The 24,760-nt window shown below is 49.0% G+C and overlaps 1 long non-coding RNA gene across 1 annotated transcript in view; it reads right to left on the bottom strand.

Moving 5' to 3' along the window:
- Positions 1 to 350: 350 nt before the first annotated feature.
- The window catches only part of LOC134928458 (uncharacterized), a 29,249-nt gene continuing 4,839 nt past the window's right edge, over positions 351 to 24,760 (bottom strand). The window contains exons 3-4 of the long non-coding RNA XR_010177932.1: positions 21,812 to 21,904; positions 351 to 529 (exon numbers count right to left, since the gene is read on the bottom strand). This is a non-coding gene — a long non-coding RNA (uncharacterized LOC134928458). The remainder of the gene's footprint in view (positions 530 to 21,811; positions 21,905 to 24,760) is intronic.

Below are 24,760 nucleotides of genomic sequence, written 5' to 3'. Positions count from 1 at the left end.
TTTATATATATATAATGTTCATAATAATAATAATAATAATAATAATAATAATAATAATAATAATAATAAAGAAGACCGTATTTTAACAGGAGAAACAACATTTGGATAAAGTTACTTAAAGACAAACCAAAAAAATCTCGCCTTACAGATATACTGGGAGATGCTTTCTATACAGACCTAAGAGAAGGACAATTTGGAAAGCAGCAGTTCTAGGAGAATATACAGTCATATAAAGTTTATATATTTTAGAGCATTGAAAGGTACCTGTCCTTAGAGAGACCGCCAATTTACAAGACTAAATTAATGCCATAATAGCAGAAAGAAACAGAAAATAAATTATGTTTTTTTAGTTACAAAATGTTTATTACCAAGCAAGCATTAATTTACAGTTTCATACAGAAATATCACATACTTTTTAGATTCTCAAAGAAAATATTCATATGAATGAGTCCACTAAAAACCAATAATACAACAAACAGGTCCTGCGAGCCGGGGAGGTGTCCACTTTAACGAGCATCAAACACAACCACTGAGATTTTATTAAGGAAATATAACTTCTTAAGACGTGAACTTTCTGTCCCTTTCTGTGAATCCCCCTTTTGCATCCTTGGAAGCCTTAGGGGTATATGCAATTCCAGGCGAATTGCGGCTTTTATTCGCCCGTTTTTTAATTCGACACAATTCGACCGTCGAATTCCGGCCGGCGGGTGCCAGAATTCGACATATTCAATAAAAAACGGATTCGACAGTCCCGCTGTCGAAAAACGGACCAATTGACGGATAAGTGCGTCCTGGATTCGACTTTTCCGACGGCGCAAAAATGGTTAAAAAACACAAAAAAAAATTGCGTGGGGTCCCCCCTCCTAAGCATAACCAGCCTCAGGCTCTTTGAGCCGGTCCTGGTTGTAAAAATACAGGGGAAAAATTGACTGGGGATCCCCCGTATTTTTAGAACCAGCACCGGGCTCCACTAGCTGGGGAGATAATGCCACAGCCGGGGGACACTTTTATACCGGTCCCTGCGGCCGTGGGATTAAATACCCAACTAGTCACCCCTGGCCGGGGTACCCTGGAGTGGGGACCCCTTAAATCAAGGGGTCCCCCCCCCTCCAGCCACCCAAGGGCCAGGGGTGAAGCCCGAGGCTGTCCCCCCCCATCCAAGGGCTGCGGATGGGGGGCTGATGGCCTTGTGTAAAATCAAAGAATATTGTTTTTTGCAGAACTACAAGTCCCAGCAAGCCTCCCCCGCAAGCTGGTACTTGGAGAACCACAAGTACCAGCATGCAGGGGGGAAACGGGCCCGCTGGTACCTGTAGTTCTTCTGCAAAAAAAATACCCAAATAAAAACAGGACACGCACACCTTGAAAGTAAAACTTTATTACATACATGCCGACACACACATACTTACCTATGTTCACACGCCTACGTCTGTCGACGTCTCGGAATCCGGGGTACCTGAAAATAAAATTATACTCACCTAAATCCAGTGTCCTGTTATGATTTGTAATCCACGTACTTGGCAAAAAAACAAACCGCATACCCGGACCACGGACTGAAAGGGGTCCCATGTTTACACATGGGACCCCTTTCCCCGAATGCCGAGATCCCCTGTGACTACTGTCACAGGGGACAGTTACCCGCTGTGGCGCTCCCTGATTGCCTGAAGGGACCCTCTGTGACAGTAGTCACAGGGGGTCTCAGCATTCGGGGAAAGGGGTCCCATGTGTAAACATGGGACCCCTTTCAGTCCGAGGTCCGGGTATGCGTTTTGTTTCTCTAACGTCCTTGAGGATGCTGGGACTCCGTAAGGACCATGGGGAATAGACGGGCTCCGCAGGAGATAGGGCACTTTAAGAAAGCTTTGGACTCTGGGTGTGCACTGGCTCCTCCCTCTATGCCCCTCCTCCAGACCTCAGTTAGGGAAACTGTGCCCAGAGGAGATGGACAGTACGAGGAAGGATTTTTGTAAATCTAAGGGCGAGATCCATACCAGCCACACCAATCACACCGTATAACTTGTGATACACTACCCAGTCAACAGTATGAACAACAACATAGCCTCGGTTCAACCGATAAACTATAACATAACCCTTATGTAAGCAACAACTATATACAAGTCTTGCAGAAGAAGTCCGCACTTGGGACGGGCGCCCAGCATCCTCTACGGACTACGAGAAATAGATTTACCGGTAAGTAAAATCTTATTTTCTCTAACGTCCTAGAGGATGCTGGGGACTCCGTAAGGACCATGGGGATTATACCAAAGCTCCCAAACGGGCGGGAGAGTGCGGATGACTCTGCAGCACCGATTGAGCAAACAGGAGGTCCTCCTCAGCCAGGGTATCAAACTTATAGAACTTTGCAAAGGCGTTAGACCCCGACCAAGTAGCTGCTCGGCACAACTGTAATGCCGAGACCCCTCGGGCAGCCACCCAAGAAGAGCCCACTTTCCTAGTGGAATGGGCCTTAACCAATTTAGGCAATGACAAACCTGCCGTAGAACGCGCCTGCTGAATCGTATTACAGATCCAGCGAGCAATAGTCTGCTTTGAAGCAGGAGCGTCAACCTTGTTGGCCGCATACAGAACAAACAGCGCTTCAGTCTTCCTGATTCTAGCCGTTCTGGTCACAAATCTTCAAAGCCCTGATCACATCCAGGGACTCGGAATCCTCCAAGTCCCGTGAAGCCACAGGCACGACAATAGGTTGGTTCACATGAAAAGATGAGACCACTTTTGGCAGAAAGTGAGGACGAGTCCTCAACTCTGCCCTATCCACGTGAAAAACCAAGTATGGGCTTTTATGTGATAAAGCCGCCAATTCTGAAACACGTCTTGCCGAAGCCAATGCCAACAACATGACCACTTTCCACGTGAGGTACTTCAACTCCACAGTTTTGAGTGGTTCAAACCAAGGTGACTTGAGGAAACGTAACACCAAGTTAAGATCCCAAGGCGCCACCGGAGGCACAAAGGGAGGCTGAATATGCAGCACACCCTTCACAAAAGTCTGTACTTCAGGAAGGGAGGCTAATTATCTTTGAAAGAAAATGGATAAGGCTGAAATTTGGACCTTTATGGATCCTTTTTAGGCCCAAAGTCACTCCTGTTTGAAGGAAGTGAAGTAGACGGCCCAAATGGAACTCCTCCGCAGGAGCAGCTCTGGCCTCACACCAAGAAACATATTTTCGCCATATACGGTGATGTTTTAACGTCACGTCTTTCCTAGCCTTGATCAGGGTAGGAATGACCTCCTCCGGGAATCCTTTTTTCCGCTAGGATCCGGCGTTCAACCGCCATGCCGTCAAACGCAGCTGCGGTAAGTCTTGGAACAGACAGGGCCCCTGCCGCAGCAGGTCCTGCCTTAGAGGAAGAGGCCACGGATCTTCTGTGAGCAACTCTTGCAGCTCCGGATACCAAGTCCTCCGTGGCCAATCTGGAACAATGAGGATTGTTCTGACCCTGCTTATTCTTATTATTCTCAACACTTTGGGTATGAGAGGAAGAGGAGGAAACACATAGACCGATCTGAACACCCAAGGTGTCACCAGAGCGTCTACCGCTGCCGCCTGAGGGTCCCTTGACCTGGCGCAATACCGCTTTAGCTTTTTGTTGAGACGGGATGCCATCATGTCTATTTGAGGCAGTCCCCACCGACCCGTGATCTGTGCGAAGACTTCTTGATGAAGTCCCCACTCTCCCGGATGCAGGTGCCGACTGAGGAAGTCCGCCTCCCAGTTGTCCACCCCCGGGATGAACACTACTGATTGCGCGCTTACATGGCCTTCTGCCCAGCGTAGAATCCTGGTCGCTTCTGCCATGGCCACTCTGCTCCTTGTTCCGCCTTGGCGGTTTATATGAGCCACTGCCGTGACATTGTCTGACTGAATCAGAACCGGTTTTTCCCGAAGCAATTCCTCCGCTTGACGCAGGACGTTGATGTGGAGACCAGAGACCTTGGAAATTTTCTTCCCAGTGTGACTGCTCCCCAGCCTCGGAGGCTTGCGTCCGTGGTCACCAGGACGCAGTCCTGAATGCCGAACCTGCGACCCTCTAGTAGGTGAGCACTGTGCAGACACCACAGGAGAGATACCCTGGTCCTGGGAGACAGGGTGATCCTTCGTTGAATTTGTAAATGGGACCCGGACCACTTGTCCAAGAGGTCCCATTGAAAAGTCCTCGCATGGAACCTGCCGAAAGGGATAGCATCGTATGAAGCCACCATCTTCCCCAGGACCCGCGTGCAATGATGCACTGAAACCTGTTTTAGTTTTAATAGGTTCCTGACCAGGACTATGAGCTCCTGAACCTTTTCGACCGGAAGAAAAACCTTTTTCTGGTGTGTGTCTAGAATCAGGCCCAAAAAAGTTAGACGCGTTGTAGGGACTAGCTGGGACTTCAGTATATTGAGAATCCAGCCATGTAACTGCAACGTCTTCATGGACGGACACGCTGTCCAGCAACTTCACCCGAGATCTCGCCTTTATGAGGAGATCGTCCAAGTATGGGATAATTGTGACCCCCTGCCTGCACAGGAGCACCATCATTTCCGCCATTACCTTGGTGAAAATTCTCGGGGCCGTGGAAAGCCCAAACGGCAACGTCTGAAATTGGTAGTGACAGTCCTGCACTGCAAATCTCAGGAACGCCTGATGAGGGGGTAATACCGGAACATGAAGGTAAGCATCCTTTTTGTCCAGGGACACCATCCAATCCCCCCCCCCCTCCAGGCTGGCGATGACCGCCCTGAGTGATTCCATTTTGAACTTGAACCTCTTCAAGTACAGGTTCAGGGATTTTAGGTTTAAAATGGGTCTGACCGAACTGTCCGGTTTCGGTACCACAAACAGGGTTGAGTAATATTCCTCTCCTTGCTGGAGATGAGGAACTGTGACAATCACCTGTTGAAAATACAATTTTTGGATTGCTGCCAACACTAGCTCCCTCTCTGACGGGGAAGCCGGCAGAGCCGATTTGAAAAAACGGCGAGGAGGCAAGTCTTCGAATTCCAGCCTGTATCCTTGAGAAACAATCTCTAATGCCCAGGGATCCACCTGCGAGTGAACCCAGACATGGCTGAAAAACCGAAGACGAACCCCCACTAGATCTGCCTCCCCCCCGGGAAGCCCCAGCGTCATGCGGTGGACTTGCAGACGCAGGGGAGGACTTCTGCTCTTGGGAACTAGCTGTGTGCAGCTTCTTTCCCCTGCCTTTTCCTCTGGCAACAAAGGATGATCCCCGTACCTTTTTGTTTTTATTGGAACGAAAGGACTGCATTTGATAATGAGGTGCCTTTTTTGTATGCTGCGGGGGGACATAAGGTAAGAAATTCGACTTACCAGCCGTAGCAGTAGAGACAAGGTCTGAGAGGCTGTCTCCAAACAACTCCTCCCCTTTGTAAGGCAAGGACTCCATATGCCGCTTTGAATCGGCATCTCCCGTCCACTGTCGGGTCCACAAGAGCCGCCTAGCAGAAATAGACATAGCATTTATTCTGGAGCTTAATAAACAAATGTCTCTCTGAGCATCCCTCATATACAAGGCAGCATCTCTGATATGCTCTATGGTCATTTGAACGGCATCCCTATCTAAGGTGTCAATCTCCGTAGATAAGGAATCTGCCCATGCCACAACCGCACTACAAACCCAGGTCGACGCCATAGCCGGTCTAACAATAGTACCTGAATGAGTGTAAATGTGCTTCATGGTAATTTCCTGCCTGCGATCAGCAGGATCTTTGAGGGAAGCCGTATCCTGAGAAGGCAGTGCCACCTTTTTAGACAAGCGTGTCAGCGCCTTGTCTACTTTAGGCGAAGATTCCCATTGTATCCTATCCGTTTGTGGAAAAGGATACGCCATAAGAATCCTTTTGGGAACTTGTGGTCTCCTATCCGGAGATTCCCAAGCCTTTTCGCACAATTCACTCAGTTCAAATGAGGACGGAAAGGTGACTTCAGGCATTTTCCCTTTATACATGTGTACCCTCGTGTCAGGGACAGGGGGTTCCTCAGTAATATGCAAAACCTCTTTAACGGCAATAATCATGTACCGAATACCTTTTGCCACCCTCGGCTGTAATTTTGCATCTTCATAGTCGACACTAGAGTCAGTATCCGTGTCGGTATCTGTGTCATCGATCTGGGATATGGTGCGCTTCTGAGACCCTGAAGGGCCTGGCGCCACAGGGACAGGCTACCTGACTGATCCCTAGCTTCAGCCTTGTCTAACCTTTTATGCAATAGATTGACAAGACATTCAGCATATCCACCCATTCCGGGGTCGGTGTTGCCGACGGCGACCTGACATTCAAGCACTCCCCCTCCACATTAAGCGAGCCTTCCTCGTCAAACATGTCGACACACGCGTACCGACACTTCACACACACACAGGGAACCTCTTTTCTGAAGACAGTATCCCCTTCAAGGCCCTTTGGAGAGATAGAGAGAGAGTATGCCAGCACACACCGCAGCGCAATGACCCTGGAGACCAACACAAAATGTTTTTTCCCCAGCCGCGCTGTATAATATGTTATCCGCCAATTATGTGCCCCCCCCCTCTCTCTTTTAAACACCCCTTCACCGTGTGTAAGCAGGGGAGAGTCCGGGGAGCTTCCTCTCAGCGGTGCTGTGGAGAGAAAATGGCGCTGGTGAGTGCTGAGGGAGAAGCCCCGCCCCCTCGGCGGCGGGCTTCTGTACCGCTCAAACTTACTAAAATATGGCGGGGGCTCTTTTATATACATGTACAGTGCCCACCTGTACATGTATATTGTCTTTTGCCATAATAGAGGTGTTATATTGCTGCCCAGGGCACCCCCCCCCTGCGCCCTGCACCCTTACAGTGACCGGAGTATGTGAGGTGTATGGGAGCAATGACGCACAGCTGCAGTGCTGTGCGTTACCTCAGTGAAGCTGAAGGCTTCTGCCGCCTGACGTCTTCTGACTTCGGTTCTTCTGGCTCTGTGAGGAGAACGGCGGCGCGGCTCTGGGGGTGGACGCCCAGTAAGAACCTGTGTTCACCCCCTCTGGAGCTAATGGTGTCCAGTAGCCGAGGAAGCAGAGCCTATCTTAGACAAGAAGGTCTGCCCCTCTCTCCTCAGTCCCTCGATGCCAGCAGTGCTCCCTGTAAAAAAGTAGAAAAAAAATCCAAACAAAAATGCTTCTAGGCAGAGAACTCAGGAGAGCTCTCTGCAGTGCACCCATCCTGCTCTGGGCACAGTGTAAAACTGAGGTCTGGAGGAGGGGTATAGAGGGAGGAGCCAGTGCACACCCAGAGTCCAAAGCTTTCTTAAAGTGCCCTATCTCCTGCGGAGCCCGTCTATTCCCCATGGTCCTTACGGAGTCCCAGCATCCTCAAGGACGTTAGAGAAACAAACCGCATACCCGGACCACGGACTGAAAGGGGTCCCATGTTTACACATGGGACCCCTTTCCCCGAATGCTGAGACCCCCTGTGACTACTGTCACAGAGGGTCCCTTCAGGCAATCAGGGAGCGCCACAGCGGGTAACCTCACCGCTGACTGCAAAGTTCCCACCATTGAATATAATGGAGGGGCTGTGCGATGCGCTGTCTGCCAGCTCAGATGCGCATAGGCAATCAGGAGAGTGTCACGACGTGGCGCTCCCTGATTGCCTGAAGGGACCCTCTGTGACAGTAGTCACAGGGGGTCTCAGCATTCGGGGAAAGGGGACCCATGTGTAAACATGGGACCCCTTTCAGCCCGTGGTCCGGGTATGCGGTTTGTTTTTTTGCCAAGTACGTGGATTACAAATAATAACAGGACACTGGATTTAGGGGAGTATAATTTTATTTTCAGGTACCCCGGATTCCGAGACGTCGACAGACGGAGACGTGAACACAGTCGGCGTGTGAACATAGGTAAGTATGTGTGTGTCGGCATGTATGTAATAAAGTTTTACTTTCAAGGCGTGCGTGTCCTGTTTTTATTTGGGTATTTTTTTTGCAAAAGAACTACAGGTACCAGCAGGCCCGTTCCCCCCCCCCCCCCCCGCATGCTGGTACTTGTGGTTCTCCAAGTACCAGCTTGTGGGGGAGGCTTGCTGGGACTTGTAGTTCTTCTGCAAAAAAAAAAAAAAAAACCAATATTCTTTGATTTTACACAAGGCTATCAGCCCCCCGTCCGCAGCCCTTGGATTGGGGGGGAGAGGGACAGCCTCGGGCTTCACCCCTGGCCCTTGGGTGGCTGGAGGGGGGGACCCCTTGATTTAAGGGGTCCCCACTCCTCCAGGGTACCCCGGCCAGGGGTGACTAGTTGGGTATTTAATGCCACGGCCGCAGGGACCGGTATAAAAGTGTCCCCCGGCTGTGGCATTATCTCCCCAGCTAGTGGAGCTTGGTGCTGGTTCCAAAAAATACGGGGGACCCCTACGCTTTTTGTCCCCCGTATTTTTTGCACCAGGACCGGATGCAGAGCCCGGTGCTGGTTCTAAAAATACGGGGGATCCCCAGTCAATTTTCCCCCCGTAATTTTACAACCAGGACCGGCTCAAAGAGCCCAAGGCTGGTTATGCTTAGGAGGGGGGACCCCACGCATTTTTTTTTTTTTAGAGTTTTAACCCATTCCCGCCCCTTCCCACTGAAAACCATGCTCTCTCAATTTTAGTCAGTTAAAAAAAATAATAAGATTTTACTTACCGATAAATCTATTTCTCATAGTCCGTAGTGGATGCTGGGACTCCGTCAAGACCATGGGGAATAGCGGCTCCGCAGGAGACAGGGCACAAAATTTAAAAGTTTGACCACTAGGTGGTGTGTACTGGCTCCTCCCCCCTATGACCCTCCTCCAAGCCTCAGTTAGGATACTGTGCCCGGACGAGCGTACACAATAAGGAAGGATTTTGAATCCCGGGTAAGACTCATACCAGCCACACCAATCACACCGTACAACTTGTGATCTGAACCCAGTTAACAGTATGATAACGTAGGAGCCTCTGAAAAGATGGCTCACAACAATAAACAACCCGATTTTTTTGTAACAATAACTATGTACAAGTATTGCAGACAATCCGCACTTGGGATGGGCGCCCAGCATCCACTACGGACTATGAGAAATAGATTTATCGGTAAGTAAAATCTTATTTTCTCTGACGTCCTAGTGGATGCTGGGACTCCGTCAGGACCATGGGGATTATACCAAAGCTCCCAAACGGGCGGGAGAGTGCGGATGACTCTGCAGCACCGAATGAGAGAACTCCAGGTCCTCCTTAGCCAGGGTATCAAATTTGTAGAATTTTACAAACGTGTTCTCCCCTGACCACGTAGCTGCTCGGCAGAGTTGTAATGCCGAGACCCCTCGGGCAGCCGCCCAAGATGAGCCCACCTTCCTTGTGGAGTGGGCATTGACAGATTTAGGCTGTGGCAGGCCTGCCACAGAATGTGCCAGTTGAATTGTGCTACAAATCCAACGAGCAATCGTCTGCTTAGAAGCAGGAGCACCCATCTTGTTGGGTGCATATAGTATAAACAGCGAGTCAGATTTTCTGACTCCAGCCGTCCTTGAAATATATATTTTCAATGCTCTGACAACGTCCAGCAACTTGGAATCCTCCAAATCGCTAGTAGCCGCAGGCACCACAATAGGCTGGTTCAGGTGAAACGCCGATACCACCTTAGGCAGAAAAAGAGGACGCGTCCTCAATTCTGCCCTGTCCGAATGGAAAATCAGATATGGGCTTTTATACGACAAAGCCGCCAATTCTGACACTCTCCTGGCTGAAGCCAGAGCCAGTAGCATGGTTACTTTCCATGTAAGATATTTCAAATCTACCGATTTGAGTGGCTCAAACCAATGGGATTTGAGAAAATCCAAAACTACATTGAGATCCCACGGTGCCACTGGGGGCACAACCGGGGGCTGTATATGTAGTACTCCTTTTACAAAAGTCTGGACTTCAGGAACTGAAGCCAATTCTTTCTGAAAGAAAATCGACAGGGCCGAAATTTGAACCTTAATGGACCCTAATTTGAGGCCCATAGATAATCCTGTTTGCAGGAAATGTAGGAATCGACCCAGTTGAAATTCCTCTGTCGGGGCCTTCCTGGCCTCACACCATGCAACATATTTTCTCCAAATGCGGTGATAATGTTGTGCAGTCACCTCCTTCCTGGCTTTGACCAGGGTAGGGATGACCTCTTCCGGAATGCCTTTTTCCTTTAGGATCCGGCGTTCAACCGCCATGCCGTCAAACGCAGCCGCGGTAAGTCTTGGAATAGACACGGTCCCTGCTGAAGCAGATCCCTTCTTAGAGGTAGAGGCCACGGATCTTCCGTGAGCATCCCCTGAAGTTCCGGGTACCAAGTCCTTCTTGGCCAGTCCGGAGCCACTAGTATCGTTCTTACTCCCCTTTGCCGTATAATTCTCAGTACCTTGGGTATGAGAGGCAGAGGAGGGAACACATACACTGACTGGTACACCCATGGTGTTACCAGAGCGTCCACAGCTATTGCCTGAGGATCTCTTGACCTGGCGCAATACCTGTCCAGTTTTTTGTTGAGGCGGGACGCCATCATGTCCACCATTGGTCTTTCCCAATGGACCACAATCATGTGGAAGACTTCTGGATGAAGTCCCCACTCTCCCGGGTGAAAATCGTGTCTGCTGAGGAAGTCTGCTTCCCAGTTGTCCACTCCCGGAATGAACACTGCCGACAGTGCTATCACATGATTTTCCGCCCAGCGAAGAATCCTTGCAGCTTCTGCCATTGCCCTCCTGCTTCTTGTGCCGCCCTGTCTGTTTACGTGGGCGACTGCCGTGATGTTGTCCGACTGGATCAACACCGGCTGACCCTGAAGCAGAGGTTTTGCCAGGCTTAGAGCATTGTAGATTGCTCTTAGTTCCAGTATATTTATGTGAAGAGACGTTTCCAGGCTTGACCACACGCCCTGGAAGTTTCTTCCTTGTGTGACCGCTCCCCAGCCTCTCAGGCTGGCATCCGTGGTCACTAGGACCCAGTTCTGTATGCCGAATCTGCGGCCCTCCAACAGATGAGCACTCTGCAACCACCATAGCAGAGAGACCCTTGTCCTTGTCGACAATTTTATCCGCTGATGCATCTGCAGATGCGATCCGGACCATTTGTCTAGCAGATCCCACTGAAAAATTCGTGCATGGAATCTGCCGAATGGAATCGCTTCGTAAGAAGCCACCATTTTTCCCAGGACTCTTGTGCATTGATGCACAGACACTGTCCCTGGTTTTAGGAGGTTCCTGACTAGTTCGGATAACTCCCTGGCTTTCTCCTCTGGAAGAAATACCTTTTTCTGAACAGTGTCCAGAATCATCCCTAGGAACAGCAGACGTGTCGTCGGGATCAGTTGGGATTTTGGAAAATTCAGAATCCACCCGTGCTGTTGGAGCACTACTTGAGTTAGTGCTACTCCGACCTCCAGCTGTTCTCTGGATCTTGCCCTTATCAGGAGATCGTCCAAGTAAGGGATAATTAATACGCCTTCTCTTCGAAGAAGGATCATCATTTCGGCCATCACCTTGGTAAAGACCCTGGGTGCCGTGGACAATCCAAACGGCAGCGTCTGAAACTGATAATGACAGTTTTGTACCACGAACCTGAGGAACCCTTGGTGTGAAGGGCAAATTAGGACATGAAGGTAAGCATCCTTGATGTCCAAGGACACCATAAAATCCCCTTCTTCCAGATTCGCTATCACTGCTCTGAGTGACTCCATCTTGAACTTGAATTTTTGTATGTACAGGTTCAGAGATTAGAAGGGGTACCTTGACTATCACCTGCTGAGAATACAGCTTGTGAATGGCTTCCAATACCGTCGCCCTGTCGGAGGGAGACGTTGGCAAAGCAGACTTTAGGAACCGGCGAGGGGGAGACTTCTCGAATTCCAACCTGTAACCCTGAGATACTACCTGCAGGATCCAGGGGTCCACCTGCGAGTGAGCCCACTGTGCACTGAAATTCTTGAGGCGACCCCCCACCGCCCCTGAGTCCGCTTGTAAGGTCCCAGCGTCATGCTGAGGCCTTTGCAGAAGCCGGGGAGGACTTCTGCTCCTGGGAAGGGGCTGCTTGGTGCAGTCTCTTACCCTTTCCTTTGCCTCGGGGCAAATATGAATGTCCTTTTGCTCGCTTGTTCTTATAGGAACGAAAGGACTGCGGCTGAAAAGACTGCGTCTTTTTCTGTTGGGAGGGGACTTGAGGTAAAAAGGTGGACTTCCCGGCTGTTGCCGTGGCTACCAAATCCGATAGACCGACCCCAAATAATTCCTCCCCTTTATACGGTAATACTTCCATATGCCGTTTGGAATCCGCATCGCCTGACCACTGTCGTGTCCATAGACTTCTTCTGGCAGATATGGACATCGCACTTACTCTTGATGCCAGAGTGCAGATATCTCTCTGTGCATCTCGCATATAAAGGAATGCATCCTTTAATTGCTCTATAGTCAATAAAATACTGTCCCTATCCAGGGTATCAATATTTTCAGTCAGGGACTCCGACCAAGCCACCCCAGCACTGCACATCCAGGCTGAGGCGATTGCTGGTCGCAGTATAACACCAGTATGTGTGTATATACTTTTTAGAGTATTTTCCAGCCTCCTATCAGCTGGATCCTTGAGGGCGGCCGTATCAGGAGACGGTAACGCCACTTGTTTGGATAAACGTGTGAGCGCCTTGTCCACCCTAGGGGGTGTTTCCCAGCGCGCCCTAACCTCTGGCGGGAAAGGGTATAATGCCAATAACTTCTTTGAAATTAGCAGTTTTTTATCAGGGGTAACCCACGCTTCATCACACACGTCATTCAATTCCTCTGATTCAGGAAAAACTACAGGTAGTTTTTTCAGACCCCACATAATACCCCTTTTTGTGGTACTTGCAGTATCAGAGATATGCAAAGCCTCCTTCATTGCCGTGATCATATAACGTGTGGCCCTACTGGAAAATACGTTCGTTTCTTCACCGTCGACACTAGATTCGGTGTCCGTGTCTGGGTCTGTGTCGACCGACTGAGGCAAAGGGCGTTTTACAGCCCCTGACGGTGTTTGAGACGCCTGTACAGGTGCTAATTGGTTTGTCGGCCGTCTCATGTCGTCAGACTTTTGCAGCGTGCTGACATTATCACGTAATTCCATAAACAAAGCCATCCATTCCGGTGTCGACTCCCTAGGGGGTGACATCACCATTACCGGCAATTGCTCCGCCTCCACACCAACATCGTCCTCATACATGTCGACACACACGTACCGACACACAGCAGACACACAGGGAATGCTCTGATAGAAGACAGGACCCCACTAGCCCTTTGGGGAGACAGAGGGAGAGTTTGCCAGCACACACCAAAAGCGCTATAATTATATAGGAACAACCTTATATAAGTGTTGTTTCCTTATAGCTGCTTAAATATATATAATATCGCCAAAAAATGCCCCCCCTCTGTTTTTTACCCTGTTTCTGTAGTGCAGTGCAGGGGAGAGCCTGGGAGCCTTCCTAGCAGCGGAGCTGTGTAGGAAAATGGCGCTGTGTGCTGAGGAGATAGGCCCCGCCCCCTATTCCGGCGGGCTCTTCTCCCGGTTTTTCTGAGACCTGGCAGGGGTGAAATACATCCATATAGCCTCAGGGACTATATGTGATGTATTCTTTTTAGCCAGAAAGGTAATCTCATTGCTGCCCAGGGCGCCCCCCCCCCAGCGCCCTGCACCCTCAGTGACCGCTGGTGTGAAGTGTGCCTGAGCGCAATGGCGCACAGCTGCAGTGCTGTGCGCTACCTCATGAAGACTGAAAAGCCTTCAGCCGCCGGTTTCTGGACCTCTTCTTACTTCGGCATCTGCAAGGGGGTCGGCGGCGCGGCTCCGGTGACCCATCCAGGCTGTACCTGTGATCGTCCCTCTGGAGCTAGTGTCCAGTAGCCTAAGAAGCAAATCCATCCTGCACGCAGGTGAGTTCACTTCTTCTCCCCTAGGTCCCTCGTTGCAGTGAGCCTGTTGCCAGCAGGACTCACTGAAAATAAGAAACCTATCAAAACTTTTACTCTAAGCAGCTCTTTATGGGAGCCACCTAGATTGCACCCTGCTCGGACGGGCACAAAAACCTAACTGAGGCTTGGAGGAGGGTCATAGGGGGAGGAGCCAGTACACACCACCTAGTGGTCAAACTTTTAAATTTTGTGCCCTGTCTCCTGCGGAGCCGCTATTCCCCATGGTCCTGACGGAGTCCCAGCATCCACTAGGACGTCAGAGAAATATATATATATTTTTTAAAATATATAAATAATAGTTGTGTCTCCTAATAGACAAACCAAGTACCTAATCCCTTCTAATATAAATAGATATGCTATTAGCATTTAAAAAAAAAAAAAAAAAAAAAAAATTTTACATTTTTTTTTATTAGATTCCGCCAGCAAAGTGAGGCGGAATGAAATAGACTAATTTACTGTCGAAAAGCACTGCTGTCGAATCGACATTTTTCAATTGAATATACTTTTGTCGAAAAGCCGCATTTTTACCATTGCAGACATGTCGAATTTGTCACCTGTCGAATTCCAAAAAGTCGAATCTGAAGTCTGTTTTTTTTGTCGAAAAGTACTGTATTGCATTGTCGAATCATTTCTGTGTCGAAAATGCCCCGTTTTTCGACATTTGCGGCAATTCGACCGCAATTGCATATACCCCATAGTCGTTACACCCACAGACTTCTCCTTCTTACCCATTACCAGGTGAATTCTGCAGAAGCCTGCAAAGCTTCTACTCTCACGTCCATGCATGCACGCTTTGTGTGCATACAGAGGCACTGAAGTACAGCAATTACACCACAAATGCACAAGAGCAGCTTTCACTCTGCTCTGTATTCGCTTGTGGTCAATGGTTTCATGTCACCACTTCATGGAGTCTAATTTATTTTCAGTAAATTGCTTCTTTGCCTTACCGGAACTGTGTGAACAGCACAATTAAACGTTTTTTCTCTTACGTCCTAGAGGATGCTGGGGACTCCGTAAGGACCATCGGGTATAGACGGGCTCCGCAGGAGACATGGGCACTATAAAGAATTTTAGAATGGGTGTGCACTGGCTCCTCCCTCTATGCCCCTCCTCCAGACCTCAGTTAATTCCTGTGCCCAGAGGAGACTGAGTGCATTACAGGGAGCTCTCCTGAGTTTCTCTGAAAACATTTTGTTAGGTTTTTTTTTATTTTCAGGGAGCACTGCTGGCAAAAGGGCTCCCTGCATCGTGGGACTGAGGAGAGTCGGACGCAGATAGAAGCCGGGTGAGTATAAGAAGAAAGAAGACTTCAAAGGCGGCAGAAGACTTCAGATCTTCCCTGAGGTAAGCGCCCATTGCTCCCACACACAACACACAGGAGCAGGCACTGATGGGTGCAGGGCGGGCGCCCTGGGCAGCAATATAAACCTCTAGGACTGGCATATAAGTATATATAGGCTGCGGAGGCAGTAGTTCTAAAAATCCCCCGACAGTTATACAAAATTGAGCGGGACCGAAGCCCGCCGCTGGAGGGGGCGGAGCTTGGTCCCACAACACTAACCAGCACCATTTTCTCCACAGTGTACTGCAGAGAAGCTGGCTCCCCGGACTCTCCCTTGCTGAACACGGTGACACAGGGCTGAAAAGAGGGGGGGGGGGGGCACTTGTAAGGCGCAGTGAGTGTATTACACAGATAATTATATATAAAAGCGCTATATTATTCATTGTGCTTCCCTTCCCATGTCGTAGATCGGCTCTGTTCTTGGTTCTTTTTTTCTCTGCGTCTGCCCCTCTTCTTTCTCTTTTTACCCCTCCCTCCCCCCTATCTCTGGACCCTTCCCTGTTCTTGTTTGTTGTCTTTTCTTTCTCTTCCCTTTCTTTTATGTATAAGGTCCCCGTATAGGGGTCACTTTTGATTGTTTTGTTAAATACGATCAAAATTTTTCTGCACGAAAAATTTCCAGGGAGACTGTATCTTTCTTTCAAGTATGACTATGCCTGTAATGTTTAATTTTTTTTTATTTTTTTTTTGTCTCTCCTGGTATAAATAAAGAGTTAAAAAAAAAAAAGCGCTATATTATCTGGGAATTTGTTTCCAGTGTCAGTTGGCGCTGGGTGTGTGCTGGCATACTCTCTCTCTGTCTCTCCAAAGGGCCTTATTGGGGAACTGTCTCCATATAAATATATCCCTGTGTGTGTGGGGGTGTCGGTACGAGTGTGTCGACATGTCTGAAGCGGAAGGCTCATCTAAGGAGGAGGTGGAGCAGATGATTGTGGTGTCTCCGTCGGCAACGCCGACATCTGATTGGTTGGACATGTGGAATGTTTTAAATGCAAATGTGACCTTATTACATAAGAGGATGGACAAAGCAGAGTCCAGGGAAAAAGCAGGGAGTCAATCCATGGCTTTGACTGTGTAACAGGGCCCTTCAGGATCTCAAAAACGTTCTCTATCCCAAATAGCAGACACTGATACCGACACGGATTCTGACTCCAGTGTCGACTACGATGATGCAAGGTTACACCCAAAGGTGGCCAAAAGTATTCATTATAGGATTATTGCAATAAAAGATGTTTTGCATATCACAGATGACCCCTCTGTCCCTGATACGAGGGTGCGCATGTATAAGGAAAAGAGACCTGAGGTAACCTTTCCCCCATCTCATGAGCTGAACGAGTTATTTGAAAAGGCTTGGGAAACTCCAGACAAAAAACTGCAGATTCCCAAGAGGATTCTTATGGCGTATCCTTTCCCTGCACAGGAAAGGGTACGGTGGGAATCCTCGCCCAGGGTGGACAAGGCTTTAACGCGCTTGTCCAAGAAGGTGGCGCCACCGTCTCCTGACACGGCAGCCCTCAAGGATCCTGCTGATCGACACGGCAGCCCTCAAGGATTCTGCTGATCGCAGACAGGAAACTACCTTAAAATCTATTTATACACATACGAGTGCTTTACTCAGACTGGCAATAGCATCGGCATGGGTATGTAGCGCAGTTGCAGCTTGGACAGATACCTTGTCAGCTGACATTGATACCCTAGATAGGGATACCATTTTATTGAGTTAAGGTCACATTAAAGACGCAGTCTTATATATGAGAGACACTCAGAGAGACGTTGGGCTACTAGGTTCGAGAGCCAACGCCATGACGATTTCTGCTAGGCGAGCCCTGTGTACCCGCCAATGGACGGGTGATGCCGACTCAAAGAAGCATATGGAGGTTTTACCTTACAAGGGTGAAGTTTTATTCGGGGAAGGTCTTGCGGACCTGGTTTCAATAGCTACCGCGGGTAAATCTACCTTTTTGCCTTTTGTTCCCCCGCAGCAAAAGAAAACTCTGCAATATCAGATGCAGTCCTTTCGGTCGCATAAGTCCAGAAGAGGTCGGGGCTCATCCTTCCTCGCCAGAGGTAAGGGTAGAGGGAAAAGAACGCCTGCTTCGGCTAGTTCCCAGGAACAGAAGTCCTCCCCGGCTTCGCTGGGGCAACACTGAGGGAGTCCGCACCGGTGGGGGAACGTCTTCGACTCTTCAGCCAGGTCTGGGTTCTGTCAGACGTGGATCCTTGGGCGATGGAAATTGTATTCCAAGGCTACAAACTGGAATTCGAAGAGGTGCGCCCTCGCCGATTTTTCAAGTCGGCCTTGCCAGCTTCTCCCCCAGAGAGGGCAGTAGTGTTAGCTGCAATTCAAACGCTGTGTCAACAGCAGGTGATTATCAAGGTTCCCCTAGTCCAACAGGGGAAAGGGTACTATTCGACCCTGTTCGTGGTCCCGAAGCCGGATGGCTCGGTCAGACCCATTTTAAATCTAAAATCCCTAAACCTGTACTTGAAAAAGTTCAAATTCAAGATGGAATCGCTCCGGGCAGTGATCTCCAGTCTGGAAGGGAGGGATTTTATGGTGTCACTAGACAAAGGATGCGTACCTTCATGTCCCCATATATCCTCCTCATCAGAAGTACCTGAGATTCGCTGTACAGGACTGTCATTACCAGTTTCAGACGTTGCCATTTGGGCTTTCCACGGCCCCGAGAATTTTCACCAAGGTGATGGCGGAGATGATGGTGCTCCTGCGCAGGCAGGGAGTCACAATTATCCCGTACTTGGACGATCTCCTGATAAAAGCGAGATCGAGAGAACAATTGCTGAAAAGCGTATCGCTCTCCCTGAGTGCTACAACAGCACGGTTGGATTCTAAATCTGCCAAAGTCACAGTTGATTCCAACGACTCAACTATCATTCCTAGGCATGATTCTGGACACGGAACAGAAGAGGGTTTTTCTCCCAATGGAAAAAGCCCAGGACCTCCAGAACATGGACAGAGACCTGCTAAAACCAAACAGAGTGTGTGTTCATCAATGCACTAGAGTTCTGGGGAAAATGGAGGCAGCCTACGAGGCCATCCCTTTCGGCAGGTTTCATGCGAGGACATTTCAGTGGGACCTTGTGGACAAGTGGTCCGGGCCCCATCTACAAATACATCAGAAGATAAACCTGTCCCCCAGGGCCAGGGTGTCTCTCCTGTGGTGGCTGCAGAGTGCTCACCTTCTAGAGGGTCGCAGGTTCGGCATTCAAGATTGGGTTCTGATAACCACGGACGCGAGCCTCCGAGGATGGGAAGCAGTCACACAAGGAAGAAATTTTCAGGGACTATGGTCAAGCCAGAAGGCTTGTCTGCACATCAACGTACTGGAATTGAGGGCCATATACAACGGCCTACGACAAGCGGAGAATCTTCTTCGCGACCTACCGGTTCTGGTTCAATCAGACAACGTCACAGCAGTGGCTCATGTAAACCGCCAAGGCGGGACAAGTAGAGTGGCAATGGCGGAAGCCACCAGGATTCTTCGCTGGGTGGAAAATCACGTAAGCGCTCTATCAGCAGTCTTCATTCCAGGAGTGGACAACTGGGAAGCAGACTTCCTCAGCAGGCACGATCTCCATGCAGGAGAGTGGGAACTTCATCAAGAAGTTTTTGCAGAGATAACAAGTCTTTGGGGGACTTCCTCAAATAGACATGATGGGGTCACGCCTCAACAAGAAGCTTCAGAGGTATTGTGCCAGGTCAAGGTACCCTCAGGCAGTAGCGGTAGACGCCCTGGTGACACCATGGGTGTTTCAGTCGGTCTATGTGTTCCCTCCTCTTCCTCTCAAAGATATTGAGAATCATAAGACGAAAAAGAGTGCAGACATTACTCATTGTTCCAGATTGGCCTCGAAGGGCCTGGTACTCAGATCTTCAGGAAATGCTCACAGAAGATCCGTGGCCTCTTCCTCTCAGGGAGGACCTGTTACAGCAGGGGCCCTGCGTGTTCCAAGACTTACCGCGGTTACGTTTGACGGCATGGCGGTTGAACACCGAATCCTAGCTGGGAAAGGTATTCCGGAAGAAGTCATCCCTACGCTGATAAAGGCTAGGAAGGAAGTGACGGCAACCGTATCTGGAGAAAATATGTTTCTTGGTGTGAAGCCAAACATGCTCCTACGGAGGATTTCCATCTGGGCCGTTTTCTCCACTTTCTACAGACAGGAGTGGATATGGGCCTGAAGTTAGGCTCCATTAAGGTACAGATTTCGGCCTTAGCTATATTTCTTTCAGAAGGAATTGGCTTCTCTCCCAGAAGTCCAGACTTTTGTAAAGGGAGTGCTGCCCATCCAGCCTCCTTTTGTGCCCCCAGTGGCACCATGGGACCTTAACGTGGTATTACGCTTCCTAAACTCTCACTGGTTTGAACCGCTTCAGACGGTTGAATTAAAGTTTCACACTTGGAAGGTGGTCATGTTGTAGGCCTTGGCATCTGCGAGGCGGGTGTCCGAATTGGCGGCCTTGTCTCACAAGAGCCCCCATCTGATTTTCCATATGGATAGAGCGGAGTTGAGGACTCGTCCTCAAGTTTTGCCCAAGGTGGTTTCATCGTTTCTTATGAACCAACCTATTGTGGTGCCTGTGGCTACGGGTGACTTGGAGGACTCAGTCCCTTGATGCAGTCAGGGCCTTAAAAATCTATGTAGCCAGGACGGCTCGGGTTAGGAAAACGGAAGCAGTTTGTCCTGTATGCGGCCAACAAAGTTGGCGCTCCTGCTTCGAAGCAGACTATTGCTCGCTGGATCTGTAACACGATTCAGCAGGCTCATTCTACGGCAGGATTGCCGTTACCAAATTCGGTAAAGGCCCATTCCACTAGGAAGGTGGGCTCTTCTTGGGCGGCTGCCCGAGGCGTCTCGGCTTTACAGCTTTGCCGAGCAGCTACCTGGTCGGGTTCAAACACTTTTGCAAAGTTCTATAAGTTTGATACCCTGGCTGATGAGGACCTTCTGTTTGCTCAGTCGGTGCTGCAGAGTCGTCCGCACTCTCCCGCCCGGTCTGGAGCTTTGGTATAAACCCCATGGTCCTTACGGAGTCCCCAGCATCCTCTAGGACGTAAGAGAAAATAAGATTTTAAACCTACTGGTAAATCTTTTTCTCCTAGTCCGTAGAGGATGCTGGGCGCCCGTCCCAGTGCGTCTTCTTTCTGCAAGGCTTGTATATAGTTATTGCTTACATAAGGGTTATGTTACAGTTGTAATCAGTCTTTGCCTGATACTGTTTTGTTGCATACTGTTAACTGGTTACGTATATTCCATGTTATACGGTGCGGATGGTGTGGGCTGGTATGAATCTTGCCCTTGGATTACCAAAATCCTTTCCTTGTACTCTCCGTCTCCTCTGGGCACAGTTCTCTAACTGAGGTCTGGAGGAGGGGCATAGAGGGAGGAGCCAGTGCACACCCATTCTAAAGTTCTTTATAGTGCCCATATCTCCTGCGGAGCCCGTCTATACCCCATGGTCCTTACGGAGTCCCCAGCATCCTCTACAGACTAGGAGAAAAAGATTTACCGGTAGGTTTAAAATCTTATTTTTTTTTGTTTTGTTTTTACAAGGTTCCTCCGTTTCCGTAGAACACCACATTTTCACATTTGCAGCTTCTTATTGGTTGTCCCACTTGCCCCCATCCCAGAGGCACTTTAAGAATGATTAACAATAATCTTTTTCTGGTGCTATATGACAGAAATGGAGGAGCACCAGGAATTACTCTTTCAGCTTTCCACTAGGTCAGAGGTTCCAAAATGAGATGCTCAAGGCATCCTAACGGACCAGGGGGGTCATTCAGAGTTGATCGCTAGCTACTTTTTGCTGCCGTGCGAATGCATAGTCGCCGCCCACTGGGAGTGTATATTTGCTGTGCAAGGGTACGATCGCATGTGCAGCCGAGCGGTACAAAAAGAGTTTGTGCAGTTTCTCAGTAGCCCAGAACTTACTCAGCCGCTGTGATCACTTCAGCCTGTCCGGTCCCGGGAATTGACATCAGACACCCACCCTGCAAACGCTTGGAAACGCCTGCGTTTTCCAAACACTCCCAGAAAACAGTCAGTTGACACCCACAAACACCCTCTTCCTGTCAATCTTCTTGCGATCGGCTGTGCAAATGGATTCTTCGTTAAATCCATCGCACAGCAACGATCCGCTTTGTAGCCGTACGACGCGCCTGTGCATTGCGGTGCACGTGCAGTAGTGACCTGATCGCTGCGCTGCAAAAAACGGCAGCGTGCGATCAGGTCGGAATAAACCCCCAGGTTTAAGGCTATCTATGGCTAAGCACAGATAGTGAAGTCAAATTGATAGAGGTAACAATTAAGTAACCTGTGCTCAAGCTTGGTTATCCTTAAAACCTGGACTGTTAGGGTGCCTTGAGGACCACGGTTGGGAACCTCTGTGCTAGGGACCGGTCAGTGGGAACTGAATGTATAATTGTGAATACTGCTTTAATGGCATTCATTTAGCTAGAGGCGTGAATCCAACTCGGTAAAAGGATACATCGCTTTGTCCTCTTCTTGTACATAATCCTGTAGCCGCATTCTCTGCATCGGATGGGATCTCTGGCTTTTATTTCATTTTCTTTGTGGCATTCTGAAAGAAAAGGAAATAGCAAGTTCTAAAATGTTAATCAATAAACCACAGATATATATAGCTCACGCAGTGGCACATATTCGGTATACTAGGCCATCACTCTCCAACCCAATGCGGAAACCAATTACAGACAAAGGATTGCTGTCTCAGATACGAAGTGACATTCTGTGGGCTGAAATAATATTCATTAGAATGAAATCTGTTCCAAGCAATCACCAACATCGTAACAGGATTCCCCCTGACAATGATTGCTCCATAAAAATGCCCATCATGATCAGCTGAAAGAATTTAGAAAGTTCAATGTACAACTACTTCAACCTTTGCGTATCATAGGTGCCAGCGCACTCCCAATATTTGTGCTGCCGACTCTGGGCCAGAGATGGGACCGTTTAATATAAAAGGACTACAGCCAGGAGTGCCCAGAGAGTCCAATCCTCCGCCAGCAAATAACAAGCAATAAGCAGTGCTGTCACTAGGGGGAGTGCAGACCGCACCAGGTGTCACCACCCAAGGGGGAGACCCCAAAATGTGGGACCCTTCTCAGTGACCAGGAGCGAGCACTGCACTTTGATGTTATCCCGGTCACTGAGGAGAAGCAGACCGTGCTGGGGAGAGTCTCGGCATCGAAAGAAGTGCTGGGCACCCCCCCCCCCCCCCCCCAAAGTAATTTAAATGTGGGTGTGCCACAAGATTACACCCCTTTTCGCAGGGATTATTTGGCGCACTGGGTGACACTGGCCTCAGTAACGCCACTGGTGTTGAACAATATTTTTTGATCTATTCCATTAAAGCTTATTGTAAAGCAGTGGGTGTCTACTTATTTTAACTCTTTTGATATATTCCACAGTGATCAAAGGGAATGGTTGCCCTGCTATAATGGATATTAACCCAGGCTGACTAATGCTGAGGCTGGTTGGGAATTTGGGGGTTTTACTTTAAAGTCGGTTAAATCCTGTCTATTGCCGACGTGGATGGCAGCAAAATTCACCAATATTTGAAACTTTGTATATGAAATTCAGAATGTTGGTGTAGTATGGGGATGAGCGGTGTATATTGGAGTCGGGGTTAACGTTCAATCATTTTGAACAGGTATCCCCACGTTCATACTAACTCATAATCCTAGTTACAAAAAAATAAGAATTTACTTACCGATAATTCTATTTCTCGGAGTCCGTAGTGGATGCTGGGGTTCCTGAAAGGACCATGGGGAATAGCGGCTCCGCAGGAGACAGGGCACAAAAGTAAAGCTTTCCGATCAGGTGGTGTGCACTGGCTCCTCCCCCTATGACCCTCCTCCAAGCCAGTTAGGTACTGTGCCCGGACGAGCGTACACAATAAGGGAGGAATTTTGAATCCCGGGTAAGACTCATACCAGCCACACCAATCACACCGTACAACTTGTGATCTAAACCCAGTTAACAGTATGATAACAGCGGAGCCTCTGAAAAGATGGCTCACAACAATAATAACCCGATTTTTGTAACTATGTACAAGTATTGCAGATAATCCGCACTTGGGATGGGCGCCCAGCATCCACTACGGACTCCGAGAAATAGAATTATCGGTAAGTAAATTCTTATTTTCTCTATCGTCCTAGTGGATGCTGGGGTTCCTGAAAGGACCATGGGGATTATACCAAAGCTCCCAAACGGGCGGGAGAGTGCGGATGACTCTGCAGCACCGAATGAGAGAACTCCAGGTCCTCCTTAGCCAGGGTATCAAATTTGTAGGATTTTACAAACGTGTTTGCCCCTGACTAAATAACCGCTCGGCAAAGTTGTAAAGCCGAGACCCCTCGGGCAGCCGCCCAAGATGAGCCCACCTTCCTTGTGGAATGGGCATTTACATATTTTGGCTGTGGCAGGCCTGCCACAGAATGTGCAAGCTGAATTGTATTACACATCCAACTAGCAATAGTCTGCTTAAAAGCAAGAGCACCCAGTTTGTTGGGTGCATACAGGATAACAGCAAGTCAGTTTTCCTGACTCCAGCCGTCCTGGAACCTATATTTTCAGGGCCCTGACAACATCTAGCAACTTGGAGTCCTCCAAGTCCCTAGTAGGTGCAAGGCACCACAATAAGCTGGTTCAGGTGAAACACTGACACCACCTTAGGGAGAGAACTGGGGACGAGTCCGCAGCTCTGCCCTGTCCGAATGGACAAACAAATATGGGCTTTTTTGAGAAAAAAACCACCAATTTGACACTCGCCTGGTCCAGGCCAGGGCCAAGAACATGGTCACTTTTCATGTGAGATGCTTCAAATCCACAGATTTGACTGGTTTTAAACCAATGTGATTTGAAGAATCCCAGAACTACGTTGAGATCCCACAGTGCCACTGGAGGCACAAAAGAGGGTTGTATATGCAATACTCCCTTGACAAAGTTCTGGACTTCAGGAACTGAAGCCAATTCTTTCTGGAAGAAAATTGACAGGGCCGAAATTTGAACCTTAATGGACCCCAATTTGAGGCCCATAGACACTCCTGTTTGCAGGAAATGCAGGAATCGACCGAGTTGAAATTTCTTTGTGGGGCCTTCCTGGCCTCACACCACGCAACATATTTTCGCCACATGTGGTGATAATGTTGTGCGGTCACCTCCTTTCTGGCTTTGACCAGGGTAGGAATGACCTCTTCCGGAATGCCCTTTTCCCTTAGGATCCGGCGTTCCACCGCCATGCCAACAAACGCAGCTGCGGTGAGTCTTGGAACAGACATGGTACTTGCTGAAGCAAGTCCCTTCTTAGCGGCAGAGGCCATAAGACCTCTGTAAACATCTCTTGAAGTTCCGGGTACCAAGTCCTTCTTGGCCAATCCGGAGCCATGAGTATAGTTCTTACTCCTCTACGTCTTAT

Source organism: Pseudophryne corroboree, chromosome 5, assembly GCF_028390025.1.
Source record: "Pseudophryne corroboree isolate aPseCor3 chromosome 5, aPseCor3.hap2, whole genome shotgun sequence".
Taxonomy (NCBI): Eukaryota; Metazoa; Chordata; class Amphibia; order Anura; family Myobatrachidae; genus Pseudophryne; species Pseudophryne corroboree.
The sequence above is the reverse complement of the archived record's forward strand: the minus strand, read 5'-3'. Positions and strand labels throughout refer to the sequence as shown.